Raw genomic sequence first — 26182 nt, forward strand, 5'->3', positions numbered from 1 at the left:
CACTGGAAAAGACCCTGATGCTGGGAAAGACTGGAAGCGGGAGGAGAAGGGGACGACAGAGGATGAGATGGTTGGATGGCATCACTGACTTGACGGACATGAGTTTGAGTAAGGAGTTGGTGATGGATAGGGAAGCCTGGTGGAGAAGGCAATGGCAAGCCACTCCAGTACTCTTGCCTGGAAAATCCCATGGATGGAGGAGCCTGGTAGGCTGCAGTCCATGGGGTTGCTACAAGTCGGATGCGACTGAGTGACTTCACTTTCACTTTTCACTTTCTCACAATGGAGAAGGCAATGGCAACCCACTCCAGTGTTCTTGCCTGGAGAATCCCAGGGATGGCAGAGCCTGGTGGGCTGCCGTCTATGGGGTTGCACAGAGTCAGACACGACTGAAGTGACTTAGCAGCAGCAGCAGCAGCAGCAACAGGGAAGCCTGGTGTGCTGCAGTCCATGGGGTTGCAAAGAGTTGGACACGACTGGGTGACTGAATGACTGAACTGAACTGATACATATATATATATACATATATATACATACACACACACACACACACACACACACACACACACACACACACAACACGTACATATCTGGAGTAGGAAATGGCAACCCACTCCAGTATTCTTGCCTGGAAAATCCCAAGGACAAGGAAAGCTGGCAGGCTAAAGTCCATGGGGTTGCAAAGAGTCAGACACAACTGAGCAACTATGCATATATATGTTAAATTTATAGTTTGTTAGCTTGTTTTATAACTTTTCATACTATTTAGACATTTGATATGTAGGCCCCCTTGTGTAGACTTTTGTAAGCCCTACAACTGCTAGGGTTGGCTCTCATATCTCCTTTGATACAGAATCAAGTTGAATTAGCTTGGCCTGGTTTTTAAAGGCCTTTTACTATTGGTTCTTCCCTAAACTTACCTTCCACTACTCTTCTGCAGGAATCCTCCGTGGGCCAGTCTGGTCCACTCAGATCCAGGCTTGGCCTACATCCTCTCCTCTGTGCTCAGGTTCACTCTGTTTTCTCTGAAAAACCTTTGCTTCTGCTCTGCATTTGTATAGGCCAACTACTATTTAAACACCCAGCCTCGTAGTCATGTTTCCTCCTCTGGATTCTTCTAACAGCTTGTTTTTGAACCACTCATTGACACTCAAAGTGTAGAACTGTGTGTGGAAGCCATTTTTCTTTTCATGCACAAGGTATATAGCTATAAGCAGATGCCAATATGCAACAGTTTTTAAACGAGGAAAGAGTATCCAAAACAAACAAACAAACAGAAGAGTAGCTAAAGAATCTGGAGGAAGTAGTTAGGCAAGTAACCAAGGAGGAGATGGCTGGCATTGTCAAAAGGCTGCAGAGTGGTCATTGGGAAAGATGCCCCAAAATAGAAAGAGAAATGAGGTCCTTTGTGACCACTGAAAGATCAGCCCATTGTGTGGGTGTAAACAGCATTGCAGTAGGGAAAATAAGAGATGAAAAGTAAAGACAACAAAGTCAATTTAAAGAGTTATCTGAAAAGGCAGAGGATGTTGGGTTGTTTTGTTCTGTGCAAAGGATGGAACAAATGTGTCTGTGGGATAAAAGAGCTAGATTAGAGGGGAACAGTGATATCAGGGAAAGGATAGTTTGATTAATTAAAATCTGGGAATGGCGGCCATCCAGGGCACAGGTGCAGGGATTAACCTTGATGAAGAGAAAGGACTTGTGGTAAAGGGAATGAATGCAGACTATAGGACAGACATCCTAATCAAGAGACTGGACTTAAGGGTGAAGAAATTGGCTGTCACTGTAGAGGAAAGGCTAGGAAAGCCTGAATTTTCTGGAGCAGGTCTAAGATTTCTTACATAGTTGGTCACCGTATCTGTGGATTCAATCAATCATGATATTCAGGGAAAAAATTCCAGAAAAGTTCTAAAAGTTGCAGCAGCAACTATTTACATAGTATTTACATTCGGACACGACTGAGCAACTTCACTTTCACTTTTCATTTTCATGCATTGGAGAAGGAAATGGCAACCCACTCCAGTGTTCTTGCCTGGAGAATCCCAGGGACAGGGGAGCCTGGTGGGCTGCTGTCTATAGGGTCGCACAGAGTCGGACACGACTGAAGTGACTTAGCAGCAGCAGCAGGTATTATAAGTAATCTAGAGGCAATTTAAAGTATATAGGCGATAGGTTATATGCAAATACTACAGTCATTTTTACACAAAGGACTTGAGCGTCCACTATTTCAGTAGCTGCAAATATCCTGGAACAAATACCTCAGGATATTGAGAGAAGACTGTATTTAAATATCATATTCTTCAGTCTTTCTTTCTACATTTATTCAGTGCCCTGAGTGTGCCAGACACTGGTGTCCACAGAGATACAACTTTTCATGTAATTTTGGAATTTGTTATAATGATGACTCAGTGAGATTTACTTTTTACTCTTCTAGAAGGCTTTCAGTATAAATAAACACCAGTCGGAAGGGAGTCTTTTGTCAGACCAGACGACCCGAGTAGGGGTTGAGAAAACACGGGCATCTCAACAATGGCGCCCTGTTAGAGGTGGAAAGGGAGGAGAGGCCCAGAGAGGGGGAAAAACAGGTTTAGACCTGGGTAACCCGAGGAGGGTGCGCCTTCAACCAGGAAGAAGTGTGCCTCTTAAGCACTTCAGGCCGCGCTGTAACCAAGGGTAATAGCGCTTTAGCTCACGGCAGTGTGAAAACCACCTTCTTCCCTAACCAGATATAGCTACGGAGCCTGACTAGGACTAGACAGAAGCCAAGATTCTCCATCCAAGATTCCTTCCCAAGAACTTCCTCTACCCCTGACTACTTAAATGTCACTGATCTTGCCCCTAGTTTATTGATGCGGGGCGGGGGAGAGAAGAAGGGGTGGGAGAATCACCTTTCCTATTTTGCGATTGGTAGTATTAGGCTCCAAGTCCCGCCTCCCACGCTGCCGCCAACAGGCTCTCAGAGTTGTCACTCGATTCACTGCATCCGCCCCTCGCCGTGGCCCCGCCCCCCTCTGTGGCTGGGATCTCGCGGGAAGAGCGGCGGGTACGGCTGTGGCTCTGTCTCCAGGCTGCGCGCGGAGCGGGAGGGATCTCCTCACACAAGCGCTTCCTCGCGGAGGGGTTGGAGCTGCGGCAGACGCAGGCCTGGGCCGCCCCTTCTCTGCCGCCTCCTTCTCTTCCTCAGGGTTTCCCGGTCCTCTTGCCCTACGACGCTGCCCAGGTGAGGAAGCCCGGAGCGCGTTTCCGCTGAGGAGCGGTCGGGGAGCCGGGACACGGAGCAACCGGGGCAGGCGGGCTCCTGACGGGGGCGGCTCCGCGGGCAGCGCGGCGCTGCCTGGTGTGCGCGAGGCTTGGCGGGGTTCGGAGTGAGGAGGGCGAGGACGCGGTGGGGTGGGATCCGGGTGCGGACGCCCAAGGACGGTGAAGCGGGTGCCAGGGCTTCTCCGGGTGAGGAGGCGGTTTATTGGGGCTCTGGGGTCTCTTCCGGCTTGGGGTTCGGCTGGGTGGCAGCGGTTTGGGTCCCGGGTCTTTGGGGTAGAAGGAGATTTACCAGGATCCTTGAGGTGGTATAGCGGGGTTCCGGGACAAGGGGTCCTTTTATCGCGGTCTCAGGGTCTTTTAGGGACAGAGGATTCAGTTTTAGCAAGGTCCTAGGTCTCTGAAGGGGCAGATGTACGGGGTCTTGGGGGTACTTTGAGCAGGAGTGGGCTTCTTTTCTCACATTCCTGGGATAAAGAGGCAGTGTATTGGGGTTCTGTCTGTTTATCGGGGTCTTCGGGCGGGAGGGCGATGTATCTGTGTCCTGCAGGGGCCGGGACCGCCTTGGTGGGCTACTGGGGGCGGAAGGGTTTACGGCGGAGACCAGCGTCTTTATTGGGGTTTCTAGTTTGCCCAGAGGGGGGCGGTAACTTGGCATGGTCCCCAGTTTTTTCGGGGGCGACAGGGCGAGTTAGCGGGTCCCCGGGAGATCTCGAAGGGAGGGCGCGGCTCTGCAGGCGCTGGATCGGCTCGTGGCGGGAAGGGAACTCTGGTGACATCTCGAGTTCACAGTCTGTGGCTGGTCAGCATCCTGGAACAGATCTCTTTCTAGATGAGATTTACTCAATGCTTAGTTGAAGGATTGATTCGTGTTGTTGCCTAGTTGGAGAAATAGTGGGATTGTTCTGCAGTTTTCTTCTCTCTGCCCCGGGATCCCTGTGGGGGCGTGCTGATTTCTCTCTGGGAACCAGAGTGGCAGACAACACCTTAAGTGGGCATGTAGACTTGTAGGTTCTTAAGGCGGCGAATGTCCTCCGGGTGAGCGTGGAAGCCACTGAGGATAGAGAAGGCTGTGCGGTTTTGGCTTCCTTTCCTAGGTGAGGGTCTACTTTGCTGATCCTGCATTATTAGGTCTGTCCTGAAGTCCTGCCCGAGTGTTAGGCAGTCAGGTATGCTGTAAAGTGTGTTCTGGCTTCTCTCTGTCGTTTGAAAAGCATCTGTGTAGAGGAATCGGTTCAAGTTCAGCCTCCAAGTAACGCATTGGAATTCGAAGTTCCAAAGGTAGAGCTTTGCAAAACCGTGGTTTGAGACCTGTAAGGATGGCTAACAGAACTCTTTTTAAAGAATCCTGCTTAACAGTTTTATTGTATACAGTTAGTCTTGACTCATATGCAGAGTCCTTGGTAACTAGCCCAAACTTAGATGGAATTCAAATAAAATGACCTGTATACATGCATATGTTCTTTTTTTTTTCTAAATAAATGTTTAAGTCAGAAAGTCTGCTTTAGCTTGACAGTTCCCCTGGTTAGATAGCTCCTTTATCATAGAGGCCTGTAAATCAAGTCTGCTGTGGCTTGCTTTGATGGAACCTGTACTTATAGTAATTCTGTAATTTGGGATAAACAGACAAATTTGAGTATGGCAAGGCAGAAAATTTTGCCTGCTTTAATCTTTTTTTTTTGAGTGGCAGTTTTCTTTTAATGATATTTCTTTTGATCTTAGAACCAGAAACATTAGTGATAATATATTTAATTCTTGACTTTTATAATCATTTTAAAAAACAAGGGAGCTTCCCTGGTGGTCCAGTGGTTAAGAATCCACCTGCCAATGCAAGGAACATAGGTTCCATCACGGAAGACCTGCAACTAAGCCCATGCGCCACAACTGCTGAGTCCACTCTCCTAGAGCCTGTGCTGCGCAACAAGAGAAGCCAATGCGATGGGAAGCCCTCGCACCACAGTGAAGACTAGCCCCTGCTCACCGAGACTAGAGAAAGCACGTGTACAGCAGTGAAGACCCAGTGCACCCATAAATAAATAAATTTAAAAATTAAAGAAGAAAAACAGGGAATTCTATATAGCAATATATAACTCTGAACAGTTTAAGTGTTTGGGGGTTTTTAGTTTGGTTTTTGTTTTGGTTGTAAATTAAACCAGAATGCTTGTTTGACTTTTCTAACTATCAAAACTTATCAGTTGAGCAGATGCTTGATTGGAATCACAGCCAAAAAAACCCTAAGCAGACCTTTGTTTCCCCATTATTTTTGAAAGCCAATGATAAATTAAGTGGATTTCAGTAACTTTTTAAAAAGGCTGCTTTCATAATTTCTAAGTAAACATACTGATCAACAAGTATTTGATTATCTGCTAGGTGTCACAGCATGGTGTGTACCTCCATGTACAGTGATTACAGCTCTCATAAACCTGTATCAAGAGAAAGAGACAACAAATACATAAAATAATTGAGATGCTAATAAGAGAGAAATAGGATAGTTTTGGGGTTCAGCTCACTTAAAAAACATTAACCCCTGATAATATAACTGCTATTAGCATCCTCTGTTATATAAGCATACAATCTGTAAGGATAAACATCAAACTTAAAAGTGTTTGGGGAATTCTTTAGTAGAGAGTTGCAAAGACATGGAAAGGAGTTATTAATTATATGTGCTGTGCTGTACTTAGTCACTCAGTCTTGTCCGATTCTTTGGGACACCATGGACCATAGTCCACTAGGCTCCTCTGTCCATGGGGATTCTCCAGGCAAGAATACTGGAGTGGGTTGCCATGCCCTCCTCCAGGGAATCTTCCCAACCCAGGGATCAAACCCAGGTCTCCTAAATTGCAGGCGGATTCTTTACTGGAATTATATGCTTTTATACTATTTGAATTTATTTCAATGAGCAGACATTACTTAGATGTTAATTAGAGAAGTCTGGAAATTAAAACATTTTGGTCACTGCAGATTTGTGAAATGTCGCACAGGCTTTTTGTCAGTGTTGCCACTTCTGTGTGTACTAGTGAAGGAAAAATGTATTTCAGTTATCTAAAATTATAGGAATGGGATGGGGAGGGGAACACAACAGAATAAGAAAAAGACTAAAGCCCAAATAAAATGTGAAAACATGTTAAAGATGTTGGATCTTTAATTGTATGAAGATAAATTAATCTTTGGCCTTTATTTTAAATTTCTTTTCTTTCTTAAAAAACTTCTTATAAGTCTTTTTTTAGACTCTCGAGAAGAATAAGTTGTATTTTTGTGGTGCCCCCACCTGCTGTGGTGGGGCTGTGGTGGGGCAGCAGGTCTTTTATTGTGGCACAGGTTTCAGGATGGGATTTTTTTTTTTTTTTGGTCAGACATATGAACATCTAATAGATGTGTTTTCTTGTGAGGGATATGAAGCATAAAAATAGTTTTATAATTCATTATTACACTGCTAAAAAATGATAATACTAGAATGTCTTTTGGATTATCATTCAAAATTCTTAAATCATAAATGAGACATACTAAGCCAGTTTCTCGGAGAAGGCAATGGCACCCCACTCCAGTACTCTTGCCTGGCAAATCCCATGGACGGAGGAGCCTGGTAGGCTGCAGTCCATGGGGTCACTAAGAGTCAGACACGACTGGGCGACTTCACTTCCACTTTTCACTTTCATGCATTGGAGAAGGAAATGGCAACCCACTCCAGTATTCTTGCCTGGAGAATCCCAGGGACGGAGGAGCCTGGTGGGCTGCCGTCTCTGGGGTCGCACAGAGTCGACTTAGCAGCAGCAGCAGCAGCAAGCCAGTTTCTAGAAAGGAAATCATAAGACATGAAATTCTGGTCTCAAACTGTGCTACTAACCATATGATCTTGGATAATTCCTTAGTCTTTCAGGGCCTCAGTTTCCATACATATAAAATGAAAGAAAGAGCAGTCCCTGTCAGTAATCAATATAAACTCTAATGCCAGGGTTTATATTCCATGGTTTTTATATGCAGATCTACAATATTATATGTACGAAAACCGATAGATGCTATAAGAGTCGCTAGTTCCCAGGGTACAACTAGTTCCATGTAATTTTTATTTATCATACCTAATTTTAGGCCTCTTCTTTTTTAAGATATATAGGAACTATTTAATTCAAGAATATACATTCATGAAGGTAAATGACTTTCTTTTGATAATTTAGCTTTATCTGTTAAAGCTAAATTTTATCTATTATTTTTCTTTCTGATCCCTGGTTCTGTAATGGAGTATCTATATGATAATGTAATGTCCTTATTTAATTCTGTGTATAGAATGAGGTCTCTAGTGACCCCCTTTACACTACTGCCAAGGTAATTTTTCTAAAATGCAAATATGTTCAGTGTTTTTTTCTTAAAACATACTTCTCCCTTAACTACAGTATTTAGTTCTATGATTACAAGGTTCTTCATCATCTGGCTCATCTCCTGTATTTCTACCATCATACATCTCAAGCTCCAACTGTATTAATACCATCAGTTTACTGAAAGAGCCATACCGTTTCCTAACTCAGAACCTTCTTATATATTCTCCCTCCTACTCAGAATGCCTTTCCTTCTTCTATCTTGCTGACAGTCTACTGATTTTTCAAGATATAACTTAAGTGCTACCTACTTTTTGACTCTTCTGTGTGCTCTGGTCCTCCCTCTTCCAGCCCCACTGAGTTATTTACTATGTTTTATTCATTCTTTCCCTTTGTTTATTAGTATGCTGTAATTATGTATGTGTCTCTCTTCCAGGACTCAAAAGCAGATGTATATTTGTCTTATTGGGGCTTCCCAGGTAGCACAGTGGTAAAGAATCCACCTGCCAATACAGAAGACACAAGAAACCTGGGTTCAATCCCTGGGTCAGAAAGATCCCCTAGAGTAGGAAATGGCAACCTGTTCCAGTATTTTTGCCTGGAAAATTCCATGGACAGAGGAGCCTGGTGGGCTACAGTTCATGGGGTCACAAAGAGTTGGACACAATTGAGCATGCATGCACGCACGCACACACACATTTGTCTCATTATTTATTGAATATCTATTGCTTATTTTACACAATTGGCTCCCATTACAGATTTGAACTCTTGAGTGCCAAGCTTAGTAGCTTCCAAATGTCTGAATTAATTGCAGATCTCAGTCTTGCCCTATTTTTCTAGAATGTTGGGCTTTCAAAATTATCTTGTTCTCTTGCCCCTATGACTGCAAACTGATATTAGGTCTATAGTACTTACCCTCATATTTAAGAAGAGAGATTACCAGCACTGTAGGAGTTAGGTGTTAACTGTTAAACTTGCAGAAAAGTCATGCAGAATTTTGAGGCAAACACTAATCATAATATCTAAAATTGCTAGGGGAGAAGGCAATTGCTAGGAGAGTTGTGAACTGGTTTCAGTATTTCAGATCTTGTACATCAGTGATTTGGTGGATATTTTACCATTTCTGCTTTCTGTACAGGAAATGATTGTTGCTGATGTATATGGGTTTTTATATTGGTTTAATAGTTTCTTTGTATACATTGGGCTTCCTGGGTAGTTCAAACGGTAAACAATCTGCCTGCAATGCTGAAGACCAGGGTTCAATCCCTTGAAGGAGGGTATGGCAACCCACTCCAGTATTCTTGCCTGGAGAATCCCAGGGACATAGAAGTCTGTCTGGCAGGCTGCAGTCCATGGGGTTGCACAGTGTCAGACATAACTGAGCAATTAACACTTTCACACTTTCACTTTACATACATTACCTTTCATTCTCAAAACAATCCTAAAAATTTAGTTGATTTTCTCAAGAAGTTAAGAAGCAGGCTATAACTAGCTCCAGGTCTGTCTAAATCCAGATTCTGTGCTTTTTAGAAATACTACATTGATTCATGTTGATACTTGGCAGAAAACAACAAAACTTTGTAAAGCAATTGTCCTTCAAACTAAAAAAAAATACTACATTGCTTTCTGTATATGAATTCTTAGTGTATTTATAACTATTAATAGATATTTTACTCATTTTATAAATTGAAGAAGTAGATTATAAGGTTTATCCATTCAGCTTTTTTGAAAAAAAGCTGAAGTAGAACATTTGAAATTGATTGGAGTTTAGAGACCACTTAATCCAGCTCCTAGAGTTAACATGTGAGGGAACTGACATACACAAGAATAGTTAAATGACTTGCTCAAGATCACACAGCTTTGTACTTGGTTAAGATTTGTTGTTGTTATTAAGCTTGTTATGACCATTGGTGTTGTAAAACTATTATTTGAAAGAAAAGCAAGTGCCTGATTCTCGCCCCACCCTCCCACTCCCAAGGCCAAGGAAAAAAGCCTAGAGTGGCTTTCAGAAAAATGATGATAAGGATCTCAGAGTCTTAAGGACATGGCTCAGAGAAAATCCTGACTTTGGATCATGACACATGGAGACATCTCATTGCCTCTTCACTCACATAGTTCCCTAGACTTGGTTTCTTTCCTTCCTCTTTTTTCTTTTCAAAAATATATTCATAGCTTACTGATCTCCCTGATGAAGTTATTAGCAGCAGCCTAATAACCAGTAACTTTACATGCCAACCATGTAACTAATAGGGATACAAAAAAGCATAAAATCTAGTCAATGCCTTGAAGAGGCTTAGTTTATTGGGAGTGGGAGGCAGTAAGTATTTAACTGCAATGCAGTATATAAAGATGCAACTCCAGAAGCTCAGAAGAAGGTAAATGTGGACTGCGCTAGTGGTTGTACAAGTTTCTTTAAGTTAGTGTTTAAATGAAGAGTTGGAGGGAAAGACTAAGGAAAAGAATATCTGGCCGTGTGTGTGTGTGTAATTTTTTTTTTTTTTTTAGTGTAACCCATGTTCACGTCCCATCAGCTGCAGTTGGCCTCCTTGTTGTTTCAGAAGGCCTGGAACATATTCTTCCAGATATCTGTATGTCTCCCTCCCTTCCTTCCTTGAGGTCTGAATTAAGGTATCACCCCTTCTGTAAAAGTCTGCCTTGTTAAAATTACAGCATCCCTCCCATGCATACCCTTCTATCCCTTTTCCTTGTTTTGTGTCTTTTTTTGTGCTTTCCTGCAGTCCCACATGGAGAAGGCAATGGCCACCCATTCCAGTACTCTTGCCTGGAAAATCCCATGGACATAGGAGCCTGGTGGGCTGCAGTCCATGGGGTCCCACAGAGTTGGACACGACTGAAGTGACTTAGCAGTAGCAGCAGCAGTCCCACATACTTTCTGTTTTTATTATCTTTCTAATATATATCCTCTACTACAACATAAGATCCATGAGGGCAGGGATTTTTACCCATTTTATCCCCAGCACCCAGAATGTTACCTGTTACAAAGTAGCTGCGCACATATTTGTTAAAATGAATACAACAATCAAACTTTAAAGCAGTAAGATTGTTTGATCTAACCTCTCTCTTTCTTGCTGGCTGGCATGGAGTGAGAGGAACTTTCTTTTCCATTAAAAAAATTTTTTTCCTAATACTTAAATTGTATACAGTATATAAATCATGACATAAGAACTTCTACATATGTCATTGTGTAATCACCAAGAACCAAGTATAGGATACTTCTATGACCTTAGCAATTTTTCTTATTCCTCCTAGTCAGTACTTCCCAAAGGTAACCACTATTCTGACTTCTATCACAATAGATTAGTTTTGCTTTTCTTGACTGAAGCGACTTAGCAGCAACAGCAGCAAACTTCATATAAATGGAACCAAATCATTTTTTAAGTTAGCAGGACTTCATTCTTTTTCATTGCTGTGTAGCATTCTATTGTATGAATATATATGTATATGTATATATATATTGTTGTTGTTGTACTGTTTATAGACATTTGGGCTATTTTCAGGTTTTAACTTCTAGGAACAAAGCTTCTAAGAACAATTTTGTACCTATCTTTTTGTGGACATAAAGATTCATTTCTTGTCTCAAATAGTTAACCTGTGTGTGTGTGTGTGTGTGTGTGTGTGTGTGTGTGTATAGTGCTGTTGTTATTTAGTCACTAAGCTGTGTCCAACTCTTTTGCAACCCATGGACTCTAGCCCACCAGTCCCCTCTGTCCATGGGATTTCCCAGGCAAGAATACTGGAGTGGGTTGCTATTTCCTTCTTCAGGGGATCTTCCTGACCCAGGGCTTGAACCCACATCTCCTGCATTGGCAGGCAGATTCTTTACCACTGAGCCAGCAGGGAGCCCATATATAGAAAGATAGATACATCTTCACATAAAATTCTTAATTGCATCTGGTCCTTAGCACATGCTGAAAAGTGAAAGTGTGTTAGTTGCTCAGTCGTGTCTGACTCTTTACAGCCCCATGGACAGTAGCCTGCAGATTCTTCTGTCCTTGGGATTCTCCAGGTAAGAATACTGGAGTGGGTTGCCATTCCCTTCTCCAGGGGAACTTCCTGATCCAAGGATTGAACCCAGGTCTCCTACTTGCAGGCAGAAGCATCTAGCACATACTAGATGATCATTATGTGATTGAAGATAAATTATTGACTAATCATGTACTGTAAGATGATCTCAAACTTATTAAAAAATGTTGGAGAACAGCTTCTGGTCCATATTTTTGTTCTTACATCTGACATAAAACATGTAGCACTTAACTTTGTCCAGATTCTACGCATTTCTTTTTCCTTTCAGTTAACTTTTTTAAAAACCATATTGTTTATTAGTTGCTGCCCCTTTTCCAGAAGATGGGTGAAATATATCCAGAAAAGAGAAAATTCAAAATAGTTAATTTTAAGGTGTGAGTTTCAGAACTGGTTGACAGTTTTTTATTTTCTCAACATTAAAATGTCATTTCTTTTCAACAATTTGGTTCTACTATATGTATTTTATATATATGTGTGTATATATTATATATATGTGTGTGTGTATATATATATATATATATTTACTATTCTATACAGTTTGAAATCATTTATACGAATGCATAAGTTATGTTTTGGGATATGTCAAGTAAAGGCTTTCTTTTCTTTGATTGTGTGCGTGCTTAGTCGCTCAGTCGTGTCCAACTCTTTGAGACCCAAGGACTATAGCCTGCCAGGCTCCTCTGTCCATGGAATTCTCCAGGCAAGAATACTGGAGTAGGTAGCCATTTCCTTCTCCAGGGAATCTACTTGACCCAGGGATTGAACCCAAGTCTCCCGCATTGCAGGCAGATTCTTTACCATGTAAGCTACCAGGGAGTAATTTTAGAAATGGCTTTAGTTGGTGAAGAATGCAAATGAGAGCCCCTATGGTAATAAAAGAGATCATGAGAAATATTTTTCTAATTTTGGGGAAGCTTTCAGTTCTCTTTTGAAGTGATTTCTTAGCTAAGACTTGAAAGATGAGTAGGAAACAAGGTGGATGAGATACCCAGCAGGGAATGGGGTAAAAGCACTGTAGGTGGGGAACTGCATTTGCAGAGGGAGAGCAGGATAGATTTGGGAATCTGCAGACAATTCAGGAGGGTTAAAGCATGCTTTTCAAGCTGTAGTGTGAGTATGAATCTCCTGGAAGGAGTGCGGCTCAGGAATTTGGAGTTCTTACATGTTCATAGGTAGTGGAGATGTTGTGGTTCCAGGATCACACTTTGCAAACCACTGGGCTGGAGCCTGGGAAGCAAGAGAGAAGGAAGGAGTCGGGAGTGAAAGGAGGGACCATATCATGGAGGATCTTATAACTAATATAAGGAATTTGAACTTAAAGCAGTGGTATCCTACTGAAGAGTGCTAAGCGGAAAGGTGAGCTTATGAGATTTTTTATTTTCTTGGCGGCAGTAGTGGTGGAGTAGTGGAAATAATCTTTCAAGGTAAACTCAATCTCCATTTGAAACTATACAGATTAATGTCTGAGAAATTACAGTTAACCCATCCATTAATAATTACTGTTTTTTTCCCACTAGCAGATTCAGTTCTTTTAAAGGGAAAGTTTGGTTTTATTTATTAATTTAGATGTTATATGTTTAATCAGTTTTTTCTTCCAGGGATATTCTTGTTTGTAATAAAATAAGTATTATTACAATTTAACTCATAATTACATTGTTAACCTTGTTTGATAGAATTTGATTTTTGTTCATGTTGTACTGTATAATAGTCCAGAGTCTTCTTTTTTATTGATTAAAAAATAACCTAGCTGGTAGTGCTTATTGTATAGTAGGAGTGATCTTAATGATACTTATGATAATTTGAGTTAGGTTCTCATCAGCTTTCATAAATGTTATTAATTAGAAAGTTTTATTTCATCTGTTTAAATATCACATCAGTTTTGCAGTATTATAAACTTAAGAATCTGTGTGTGTATAGCTTGTTTTTCCCCGCCTAATTTTATAGGTTTCTAGGGACTCATTTTAAATACTTGGAGAAATGCCAAACACAAAATCTAATGCTTCAGCTCAAATATAAGCTTAACTAACATAATGGTACACAGTCTTCCTCATTCCATGACTATATTGATTCATTTGTATACTGTTTATCCTCCTATCATGAATTTATATAATAAAAATTTTCCTACTTTGTTAAAATTGCTTCAAAACTGAATTTTTAATAGCAGCATAAAATTCTGTTGAATGAATGTGTAATGATTTAACCATTCCCAATTACTGAATATTTTTTTCCTCTTCAGAGAACACTGAAGAAAACCTTTGTGCATAAATGTTTCTCCATACTTGATTATTTTCTTAGGATAAAATAAAAATGTTTAGTCAAAAGCTAAGACCTTAAAAAAATTAAACATTGCCATATTATTATCTAGAAAGGTTATCCCAATTTACATACCAGTATCAGTATTACTCTTACAAACCTTTTCTAGGGAATTCCCTGGCAGTCTAGTGGTTAGGACTCCAGGTTTCCACTGTAGAGGGCATGATTTGAGTCCCTGGTCAGGGAACCAAGATCCCTCATGCTGTGTAGCATGGCCCCCAAAATAAATAAATTAAAAAATTTTTTGAATCCAAATTTAATAAGCAAAAATGATCTGACTTTGTATTTCTTTGATTATAATTGAAGAGCATTGCAAAATTTTTTTTAAAGTTACCCATTAAATGAAAAGATTTTTAAAAGAAAACCACATGCATTATTTTATAAGGTAAAATATTTTAACTAGAATTAATGTTTTATTATAGTAGTTTTTTTTGTTAATAGATAAATTAATTTCTTGAATAGTTATTTAAAAAACTTTAAAAATTCAAGAACCCAAACAGTTGCCCCAGAGACAACTACTGTTACCACTTTTTTATAGGTACTTCCAAGGTATTGTAAATCAAGTGTGTGTGTGTGCCAAAACATTAGACAAATTATGGAGAACATTCATTAAAATACTGTCTAGTTCAGATGTGGTATTGTGTACTAAATTGTGTACTAAAAATTAGAAAGGGTCTAAAAATGATTAGTATCTGGCTACTGGCCCAGAAGGAAGAAAAGCAGGGTCTGGCAGCATTTGGCTGTAATTTTCTATAAGACAAGTGGCCTTAGCTCTTTTTATTATTGGATCAATTCTGTGACAATAGCACTTCTGTTTATAGTACCGATTCTGTAGTACTATTCCAAAAAGGAGAGCCAAGTTTTTGAAAATTAGACAGTTGATGCCTGAAAGAAACTCTTCAAAGTACAAAAGCTGTTTTGAGATACTTAGGGGCAAGATACTTTGTCCTTAGGTATTTTAGGATTTCTTTGGCAAGTACAGTTTTCGCAGAATTTTCATGACTTTGTTGCTTAACAGTGAAAGTTTAAGCTTGAATAGTTATAAATGAAATTCATCATTTCCCTGAACTCTTATTTCCTAATTTGAAAACCAATCAGCCATGATACAAAGTATTTTAAAATATACTTTTAAAAGATTTTCATGCTAATAGTTTAAGTACTAATTTGTCTCATACAGTCAAAAATCTTTTTGAGCTTGACTTGGAGGCCGCTACTAAATAAATGATTTGAGCAATAAGAATCAGAAGGTTTAATTGGTTGTACAGAACTTTAGAGCTTTAGGGAAAGGATGATTGCTTTGGGGAGAGATTTTTTTTTTTTAAGCCCTTGTTTCTAAAAATAAAATTTAAAATATCTAAAAATAAAAATTAAAAAAAAAATTGTTTACTGAATACCAACTCTTTGGGGCCCAAGATAAGTTAGGGGTATTATGAGAGTTTCTATTTGCTGGAATTCATGTCTCCTATTTCGGATTAATTATAAGGCTGTAAAGGCTGCTAAAGAATTTGCACCTACTAGTGGTTGGTAATATTTGAGTGGTTTTAAGAAAACCTTCCCTTGTGGCTCAGCTGGTAAAGAATCTGCCTGCAACACGGGAGACCTGGATTTGATCCCTGGGTTGGGAAGATCCCCTGAAGAAGGGAAAGGCTACTCACCCCAGATTCAAAAAGTTCAAAAAGATTCTGGCCTGGAGAATTCCATGGACTTTATGGTCCATGGGGTCTCAAAGAGTCAGACACGACTGAGTGACTTTCACTTCGTTTTAAGAAAACCAGAGGCAGGAAAAGATCTTCTTGATTAAAAAAAAATTTAATTTGGAAATAGTTATATATCTGTATATATATTACAGAATATAGAGAATTGCATAGTATAAAGAATTCCTATATACCTTTCACCCAGCTTTCTCCTAATGTTAACATCTTGTGTAACCATGGCAGATTTATTAAAAATAAGGAATTAATCCTGATTTTTAAAAAGAATACAACAAACTTTTTTTTAACACCTGTTATAAAAGAGTGTTTTTGCTGCTGATACACAATGTTCGAAAAGAAGTAAATGTTGCAGGTAATAATAATAAACTGATGATCTTCGTGTCATTCCGGAACAAATTCTCAGATTATTGAACATATATATTTTGGTATATAATATTTTGTATATTTTGGTTTGTTTTGGTATATATTTAGAAGACTAATCACTGGGAGCCAGCTTGGGGTCACAGAGGCTAAGTCATGCCACACTAGCCTCACTTGTGGTGCTAGTGGTAAAGAATCCACCTGCCAATGCAGGAGACATAAGAGACATGGTTTTGATCTCTGGGTCAGAAGGATCCTCTGGAGGAGGGCATAGCAACCCAATCCAGTATTCTTGCCTGGAGAATCCCATGGACAGTGGAGCCTAGTGGGCTACAGTCCATGTAGTCGCAAAGAATCAGACACGACTGAAGTGACTTAGCACACACGTAAACTGGTAGGTACATCAGGAGATGCTCTGGCCATAATATATTTAGAATTATAGCTACGTTTGTTGGATTTTAAATTTTGTTCAGGGTAGACTTAAGCACCTTATGTAGATTGCCTCATTTAGCCCTGTTTTACAAATGAAGAAAAGGACCACAAAAGTTATACAAATAGCATTTGATAGCCTTTTATCATATTTTTGTATGATGGCTGAGATTATCAGCTTCTCATAGCAAAATTCAGGCTTAGATTAAAGAAAGCGGTGAAAACCCCTAGGCCAGGCAGGTATGACTTAAATCAAATCTCCTATGAATATACAGGGATCAGATCTAGTAAACAGTGTGCCTAAAGAACTGTGGATGGAGGTCTGTAAGATTGTACAGGAGGCAGCGAACAAAACCATCCCAAAGAAAAAGAAAAACAGGATGGCAAAGCAGTTATCTAAGGAGGCTTTACAGATAGCTGAAGAAAGAAGAGAAGCAAAAAGCAGAGGAGAAAGGGAAAGGTACATCCAACTAAACTCAGAGATCCAAAGAAGTAGCAAAGAAAGACAAGAAGGCTTTTTTCAATGAATAGTGCATAAAAATAGAGGAAAACAACAGAAGGGGAAAGACTAGGGATCTCTTCAGGAAAATTGGAAGTATCAAGGGGACATTTTGCCCAAAGATGGACACAATGAAAGAGAGAAATGGTAGAGACTTCGTAGACGCAGAAGAGATCAAGAAGAGATGGAAAGAATACATAGAAGAACTGTGCAAAAAAGATCTTAACGAATCGGATAACTACGACGGTGTGGTCTGTCATCCAGAGCCAGACATTCTGGAGTGTGAAGCGTTGTGGGCCTTATGAAGGACTGGTGCCAGTAAAGCTAGTGGATGCAATGGAATTCCAGTAGAGCTATTCAAAACCCTAAAGGATGATGGTATCAGAGTGTTGGCATTCAATATGTCAGCAAATCTGGAAGACCCAGCAGTGGCCATAGGACTGGAAAAGATCAGTCTTCATCCCATTTCCCAAGAAGGGTAGTATTAAAGAATGTTCAAACTGTTGGACAGTTGTGCTCATCTCCCATGCTAGTAAGGTCATGCTTAAAATCTTGCATGCTAGGCTTCAGCATTATGTGAACCACCAACTTCCAGATTTCCAAGCTGGGTTTAGAAAAGGCAGAAGAACCAAAGATCAGATTGCCAACATTCGCTGGATCATAAAGCAAGGGAATTCCAGAAAAAAGAATCTTCCTCTGTTTTATCGACTATGCTAAAGCCTTTGGCTATGTGGATTATAACAAACTGTGGAGCACTCTTACAGAGATGAAAATACCAGACCATCTTACCTGTCTTCTGAGAAGCAGCAGGTAGAACCCTGTGTGGAACAACCGATTGGTTCAGGATTGAGAAAGGAGTAGGACAGGGCTGTCTGCTGTCACCATGTTTATTTAACCTGTATACTGAGCACATCATGAGAAATGCTGGGTTGGATGAGTTACAAGCTATAATCAAGATGGGAAACATCAACAATGTCAGATATGCAGATAGCGCTCTAATGGCAGAAAGCGAAGAGGAACTAAAGAGCCTGTTGATGAGGGTGAAAAAAGAGAGCAAAAAAACTGGCTTAAAACTCAGTATTAAAAAAACTAAGATCATGGCATCAGGTCTCATCACTTCATGGCAAATGGAAGGGGAAAAGGAGGAAGAAGTGACAGATTCCTCTCTTGGGCTCTGAAATCACTGTGGATGGTGACTGCAGCCATGAAATCAGAAGACGATTGCTTCTTGGCAGGAAAGCTGTGACAAACCTACACAACTTGTTGAAAAAGCAGAGACTTTACTTTGCCGAAAAAGGTCCGTATAGTCAAGGCTATGGTCTTCCCAGTGGTCACGTACAGTTGGGAGAGCTGGACTGTAAAGAAGGCAGAGTGCCAAAGAATTGATGTCTTTGAACTGTGATGCTGGAGAAGACTCTTGAGATCCCTCGGACAGCAAGGAAATCAAACCAGTCATGGTAATGAAACACCAAAAATCTATAATAGACACACACACACACACACACACACACACAAAGAAAAGAATCCAGATATATAATCCAAAGAATTTATCTTTGTTCATTATAGTATTCATTATATTGCCAGAAGCCCTGAAAGTGAAAGTGGCTCAGGCTGTCCGACTCTTTCCAACCTCATGGACTATACAGTCCATGTTTTCTCTAGGCCAGGATACTGGAATGGGTAGCTGTTCCCTTCTCCAGGGGGTCTCCCCAACCCAAGGATTGAACCCAGGTCTCCCACATTGCAGGGGGATTCTGTGCCAGCTGAGTCATTCAGTTCAGTTCAGTCACTCAATCGTGTCCGACTCTTTGCAACCCCAAGAACTGCAGCACGCCAGGCCTCCCTGTCCATCACCAACTCCCGGAGTTTGCCCAAACTCACGTCCATTGAGTCGGTGATGCCATCTAACCATTTCATCCTTTGTTGTCCCCTTCTCCTCCTGCCTTCAATCTTTCCCAGCATCAGGGTCTTTTCAAATGAGTCAGCTCTTTGCATCACGTGGCCAAAGTACTGGAATTTCAGCTTTAGCATCATTCCTTCCAAAGAACACCCAGGACTGATCTCCTTTAGAATGCACTGGTTGGATCTCCTTGCAGTCCAAGGGACTCTCAGGAGTCTTCTCCAACACCACAGTTCAGAAGCATCAATTCTTCAGTGCTCAGCCATCTTTATAGTCCAACTCTCACATCCGTACTACTGGAAAAACCATAGCTTTTTAATACTGCTGTCTAGGTTTGTCATAGCTTTCCTTCCAAGGAGCAAGCATCTTTTAATTTCATGGCTGCAGTCAGCATCTGCAATGATTTTGGAGCCTAAGAAAATAAAGTCTGTCACTGTTTACACTGCTTCCTCATCTATTTGCCATGAAGTGATGGGACTGGATGCCATCCCTGGTCTTTGGTTTTTGAATGTTGAGTTTTAATTTAAACCAGCTTTTTCACAATCCTCTTTCACCTTCATCAAGAAGCTCTTTAGTTCTTCTTCACTTTCTGCCATAAGAGTGGTGTCATCTGCATATCTGAGGTTATTAATATTTGTCCCGCAATCTTGATTCCAGCGTGTGCTTCATCCAGCCTGTCATTTCGCATAATGTGCTCTGCATCTAAGTTAAATAAGCAGGGTGACAATATACAGCCTTGATGTACTCCTTTCCCAATTTGGAACCAGTCAGTTGTTCCATGTCCGTTTCTGTTGCTTCTTGACCTGCGTATAGGTTTCTCAGGAGGCAGGTAAGGTGGTATGGTGCTCTTTTTATACTTATTGAGTTTTTCTTTTTGGTCAAGAGTATATTGTAAAAAGTTTTTTTTTGTTTGTTTGTTTGTTTTTAATTTTGAAGTAATTATAGCTTCATAGGAACTTCCAAAATTAGTATCGAGAGGTCCTACGTATCTTTTATCCAGTTGCCCTCAATGGTAACATTTTAAATAACTGTAATACAATATCAAAACCAGGAAATTGACATTAGTACAATCTACAGATCTTACTCCTGTTTGACCAGTTTTACATGTTTTCATTTGCATATATGATTTTTTGCAATTTTATCAAGTATGCATACATTTTCAGTTGCTTCAGTTATTCTCATGCTTTGCAACCACGTGGACTATAGCCCGCCAAGCTCCTCTGTCCGTGGGATTCTCCAGGCAAGAATACTGGAGTGGGTTGCCATGCCCTCCTCCAGGGGATCTTCCCGACTCAGGGATTGAACCCACATCTCCTGCAGCTCCTGCATTGCAAATGGGTTCTTACTGCTGAGCCACGGGGGAAGCCCCTTTATCAAGTGTAGCTCTGAATAATCACCATCACAATTGAGATACAGTACTATTAAAAGATCCCCTAACCTCTGCCAACCACTTATCTGTCTCCATTACTGTTTTGTCATTTCCAGATGTTATATGAGTGAAATCATACAGTATGTAACCTTGGAGATTGACATTTTAAAAATTCAGCATAGTTCCCTTGAAATCCATCCAAGTTGTTACATGTGGTGTAATCCCTGGTGTTCTGTCTCTCTGTACTCACTTTCTACTTCTCTGGTACTGTATTCTTTTAACTCTAGTTGCCTTTGTCTTTTAGACTTTCAGCTCCATCTAAACTCAGAGTGTGTTGTGCTCTGCCTCAGTTCTCCCTTCCTGCACCATGGGTTGGAAACTCTCAAGGCTGGAAGGGGAACATAGGGCTAATAATAGGGCTTATCTTTAATTGTTTCTCATTTTGGGGGTCACTGCCCTGCATTGCCTGATAACCAATGTCTTGAAACTGTTCAATATATTTTCTTTTTCTATTTTCACCCTAGAGAGTAAATTTAGTCCTTGTTTCTCTGTTTTGGTTAGAAATTGAAGATTTTAGTTTTGTTTTTATTTTTTATTTTATTTTTTTACTGTGTCAGTACATCTCGACAAGCCAGTGAGCTTAGCCCACTTGAACTGAAAATGTCTGGCACATATATGTTATTTACTAGTTGACTTACCGTACATTGTCCTGGATTAAATAAAACAGTAGTGCAAAGCTGCAGTCTTTCTAAATAATGACACATTTTGTCTTGTTGTCGTTGTTCAGTCGCTAAATTGTGTCCGACTGTTTGTTATCCCATAGACTGCAAACACGCCAGGTTACCCTGTCCTTCACTGTCTCCCGGTGTTTGCTCAAATTCATGTCCATTGAGTTGATGATGCTATCTAACCATTTCATCCTCTGCTGACACCTTCTCCTTTTGCCTTCAATCTTTCCCAACATCAGGGTCTTTTCCAGCCAGTTGGCTCTTTGCAACAGGTGGCCAAAATATTGGAGCTTCAGCTTCAGTATCAGTCCTTCCAATGAATATTCAGGACTGATTTCCTTTAGGATTGACTGGTTTGATCTCCTTGTCATCCAAGGGACTCTCAGGAGTCTTCTCCAGCACCACAGTTCAAAAGCATCAATTCTTCGGCATTCAGCTTTCTTTATGATCCAACTCTCACATCCATACATGACTACTGGAAAACCATAGCTTTGACTATATAGACCTTTGTTGGCAAAATGATGTCTCTGCTTTTTAATACGCTTTCTAGATTTGTCATAGTTTTTCTTCTAAGGTCCCTGGTAGCTCAGCTGGTAAAGAATCTGCCTGCAGTGCAAGAGATCCCAGTTCGACACCTGGGTCAAGAAGATCCCCTGGAGAAGGGATAGGCTACCCAGTCCAGTATTCTTGAGCTTCCCTGGTGGCTCAGATGGTAAAGAATCCGCCTGCAATGTGGAAGACCTGGGTTTGATCCCTGGGTTGAGAAGATTCCCCTGGAGAAGGGAACAGCTACCCACTCCAGTATTCTTGCCTGGAGAATTTCATGGACAGAGGAGCCTGACAGGCTACAGCCCATGGGATTGCAAAGAGTCAGACACGACTGAGCAACTTTGACATTTTCTTCTAAGGAGCAAGCATCTTTTCATGGCTGCAGTCACCGTCTGCAGTGATTTTGGAGCCCAGGAAAATCAAGTCTGTCACTGTTTCCAGTGTTTCTCCATCTATTTCCCATGAAGTGATGGGACCGGATGCCCTGATGTTTGTTTTTTGAATGTTGAATTTATATCAGCTTTTTCACTCCTCTCTAACCCTCATCAAGAGGCTCTTTAGTTCCTCTTCACTTTCTGTCAGTAGAGTGGTATCTGATGTTGTTCATATTTCTCCTAGCAGTCTTAATTCCAGCTTGTGCTTCATCCAACTCGGCATTTCGCGTGATGTACTGTGCATATAAGTTAAATAGGCAGGGTGACAATATACTGCCTTGATATACTCCTTTCCCAACCTTGAACCAGTCCATTGTTCCATGTCCAGTTGTAACCGTTGCTTCTTGACCTGCATACAGGTTCTCAGGAGACAGGTAAGGTGGTCTGGTATTCCCCTCTGTTTAAGAATTTTCCACAATATGTTGTGATTCACAGAATCAAAGGCTTTAGCATAATCAATGAAGCAGAAGTAGATGTTTTTCTGGAATTCAGTTGCTTTCTCCATAATCTAACCAGTGTTGGCAATTTTATCTCTGGTTCCTCTGCTTTGCTAAACCCAGCTTATATTAAATATGTATATGCTTCTCTTAAGAATGGAAATGTTATCATTTATTAGTGATAATAGCCAAAATGTATCAAAAAAAAGACTAGGAAGAAAAATAAAATAAGAGAAAAAAATTTCATCACTTAAGGGAAGGAACAGATTTTTTTTTCAAAATTAGTTTTTAGAATGTGGAAGTATTTGTGTGAATACTAAGTATATAATATTTAAATAACCACACAACATCTGTGTGCAATTAGAGTATTTACATTTTGCCTGCTATAACCTCACTTGCTTTTTGCAGTGTTAATCTTATTATCAGTTTACTGGAATATATTTGTAGAACACAAAAACCAACTGTATTTCCTGCCTCCAAGACCAGCCACTGTTTACTGTTGGGTTTGTTTTCTTCTGTTGTTTTTCCTATGCACTGTTTTTTTATCTGTGCCTTTAAACATACAAACAAAATTTTGTTTTTTTACCAACATTCATGAACATTTTTCCATATGATAAAACATTTTTGAAAGTAAGGTTTTTTTGATGTTTGTCCAGTGTTCCATTGTTTATAGTAAATAAGCCAGTTTCCCTGTTATTGAATGAGCAATCTCACCAGTGACCAAGGACTGAAAATAAAACATAACTGTGCCTCCATGAGAGGCATTCAAGTAAACGAATGTAACTTCTTTCTTCTCTCTTAGTGCTATATGCTCTCTGTCTTTGCTTCTTTCTGCATGCCTATCCCTTTCTTTTTTCTGCATTGTAGGTCCCTCTGTATCCTCATGTTATCTGTTACCTCATAACTTTGGGTTGTACATGGTTTGACTTGCCATGGCACTAACTCCAACTCTCAGTATGTTTCCTCTTACTTCCAAGGTCACTGTATTTAATTTAGTCACTGTCTTTGTGTCATTTTCTAAATTACAGGGAGAGAGACTATAGCTCATTTAGTTTAGGTGAACCAGGTGACTTGGCATATAGGGTTCTACCATCCAGGGGCTGGGTATGGTGGGTTCTCTAATACGCAAGTATGGTCTTGGAGGCAATTATTGGTATATTGGCTGCAGTCTTGAGCTGCATGTAGAGCTGACTATATGCTCCTTGAGGGTAGATTCAGTACCTTGCACTTAATAAGACCTCTATAAAAAGATTTAGGAGAAGGAAATGTCAGCCCACTCCAGTGTTCTTGCCTGGAGAATCCCAGGAACGGGGGAGCCTGGTGGGCTGCCGTCTATGGGGTCGCACAGAGTCGGACATGACTGAAGCGACTTAGCAGCAGCAGCAGCAAAAAGATTTAAGGGGGCATTTTTGCTTTGTATCTGGTGGTGTAGGAATTTTGCACAGTACTTTATTAATGTGGGACTTTAATTAACATGGGACCTTAAATGTGTAAGAAGTCAGTCTTCAAACTTGATTATTAAGTTTGTTTCATATAGGTATCTGTGGAAGTTGTGACAGGTATATCAGTTACTGCTGTTAGGGCCATATAGTTTGCTTGCTGTTGCGACTCTTGGTGTCTGTGTCAATCAGGGTTCAACAGAGAAGCGGAACCACTAGGAGATATATTTAAGTACATGGTAGATTAATATGTGTGTGGAGTATGTGTAGTAGATATACCAGATCGTGTGTGTGGGTGGTGCATGGTGTATGTATTGTATATGCTTATTTTATAAGTTTTTGTGTCAGAGATATATGTACTAGGTATCATTTTATGTTGTAGACACCTATGGCACTTTATATTCCTCTTACTGCATGCTGTAGACTGATTGTGTCTCCCCAAATTTTGTATGTTGAAACCTAATTCCCAGTGTGAGGATATTTGGAGATGGGTGTTTGAGGGGGGGGGGTGGTAATTAGGTCATGAGGGCAGAACCCTAATGAATGGGATTAGTGTCCTTACAGAAGAGACCCCTGAGAGATCCCTCGGCCTTTTCTGTCATGTGAAGACATGGCAAAAAGATCATCAGTGAACCAGGATGAAGGTCCTCACGAGACATGGAATCTGCTGGTGCCTTAATCTTGGTCTTCCCACCTTCCTGAACTGTGAGAAATAAGTATTTGTTGTTTAAGCTACCCAGTCTGTGGTAGTATGTTATAGCAACCTGAACAGACTAAGGCACTGCATTTAACATATGATTTGTATTTTAAGACATATGAAACCATTCATTCCTCTGTTTAAACTTCATTATGACAGGGACTATGAATTATTAATATAAAAAATTCTTCCATTTCCTTAGATACATTTAGAAATTTGTTAGGTGAATATTCAAAGATTATTTTGTTGGGTTGTTAGAATCCTTTGTTTTTAAATCAAAACAAAACAAACAAACAAACAAAAAAACCCTTTATTTTCCCTTTGAGAAAACAAAACAAAAAAAAAAAGCAAAAATAAACAAATAGGACCTAATTAAACTTAAAAGCTTCTGCACAACAAAGGAAACTATAAGCAAGGTGAAAAGACAGCCTTCAGAATGGGAGAAAATAATAGCAAATGAAGCAACTGACAAACAACTAATCTCAAAAATATACAAGCAACTCCTACAGCTCAACTCCAGAAAAATAAATGACCCAATCAAAAAATGGGCCAAAGAACTAAATAGACATTTCTCCAAAGAAGACGTACAGATGGCTAACAAACACATGAAAAGATGCTCAACATCACTCATTATCAGAGAAATGCAAATCAAAACCACTATGAGGTACCATTTCACGCCAGTCAGAATGGCTGCGATCCAAAAGTCTACAAGCAGTAAATGCTGGAGAGGGTGTGGAGAAAAGGGAACCCTCTTACACTGTTGGTGGGAATGCAAACTAGTACAGCCACTATGGAGAACAGTGTGGAGATTCCTTAAAAAACTGGAAAGAGAACTGCCTTATGATCCAGCAATCCCACTGCTGGGCATACACACTGAGGAAACCAGAATTGAAAGAGACACGTGTACCCCAATGTTCATCGCAGCACTGTTTATAATAGCCAGGACATGGAAGCAACCTAGATGTCCATCAGCAGATGAATGGATAAGAAAGCAGTGGTACATATACACAATGGAGTATTACTCAGCCATTAAAAAGAATACATTTGAATCAGTTCTAATGAGGTGGATGAAACTGGAGCCTATTATACAGAGTGAAGTAAGCCAGAAGGAAAAACACCAATACAATATACTAATGCTGCTGCTGCTTCTGCTTAGTCTCTTCAGTCGTGTCCAACTCTGTGGGACCCCATAGACGGCAGCCCACCAGGCTCTGCTGTCCCTGGGATTCTCCAGGCAAGAACACGGGAGTGGGTTGCCATTTCCTTCTCCAATGCAGAAAAGTGAAAAGTGAAAGTGAAGACGCTCAGTCGTATCCGACTCTTAGCGACCCCATGGACTACAGCCTACCAGGCTCCTCTGTCCATGGGATTTTCCAGGCAAGAGTACTGGAGTGGGGTGCCATTGCCTTCTCCATATACTAACACATATATATGGAATTTAGAAAGATGGTAACAATAACCCTGTATACGAGACAGCAAAAGAGACAGTGATGTATAGACTCTGTGGGAGAGGGAGAGGATGGGATGATTTGGGAGAATGGCATTGAAACATGTATAATATCATATATGAAACGAGTCACCAGTCCAGGTTTGATGCACGATACTGGATGCTTGGGGCTGGTGCACTGGGATGACCCAGAGGGATGGTACGGGGAGGGAGGAGGGAGGAGGGTTCAGGATGGGGAACACGTGTATACCTGT

General features: G+C 40.5%; 1 protein-coding gene across 3 annotated transcripts in view; it reads left to right on the forward strand.

Moving 5' to 3' along the window:
• Positions 1 to 3022: 3022 nt before the first annotated feature.
• GLCE (glucuronic acid epimerase) overlaps positions 3023 to 26182 on the forward strand; it is a 117215-nt gene continuing 94055 nt past the window's right edge. For all 3 annotated transcript variants that reach the window (XM_055536833.1, XM_055536835.1, XM_055536836.1), the window contains exon 1: positions 3023 to 3223. The gene's annotated coding sequence lies outside the window, so the exon portion shown is untranslated. The remainder of the gene's footprint in view (positions 3224 to 26182) is intronic.

The sequence above is a fragment of the Bubalus kerabau genome, chromosome 10 (assembly GCF_029407905.1).
Source record: "Bubalus kerabau isolate K-KA32 ecotype Philippines breed swamp buffalo chromosome 10, PCC_UOA_SB_1v2, whole genome shotgun sequence".
Lineage (NCBI taxonomy): Eukaryota > Metazoa > Chordata > Mammalia > Artiodactyla > Bovidae > Bubalus > Bubalus kerabau.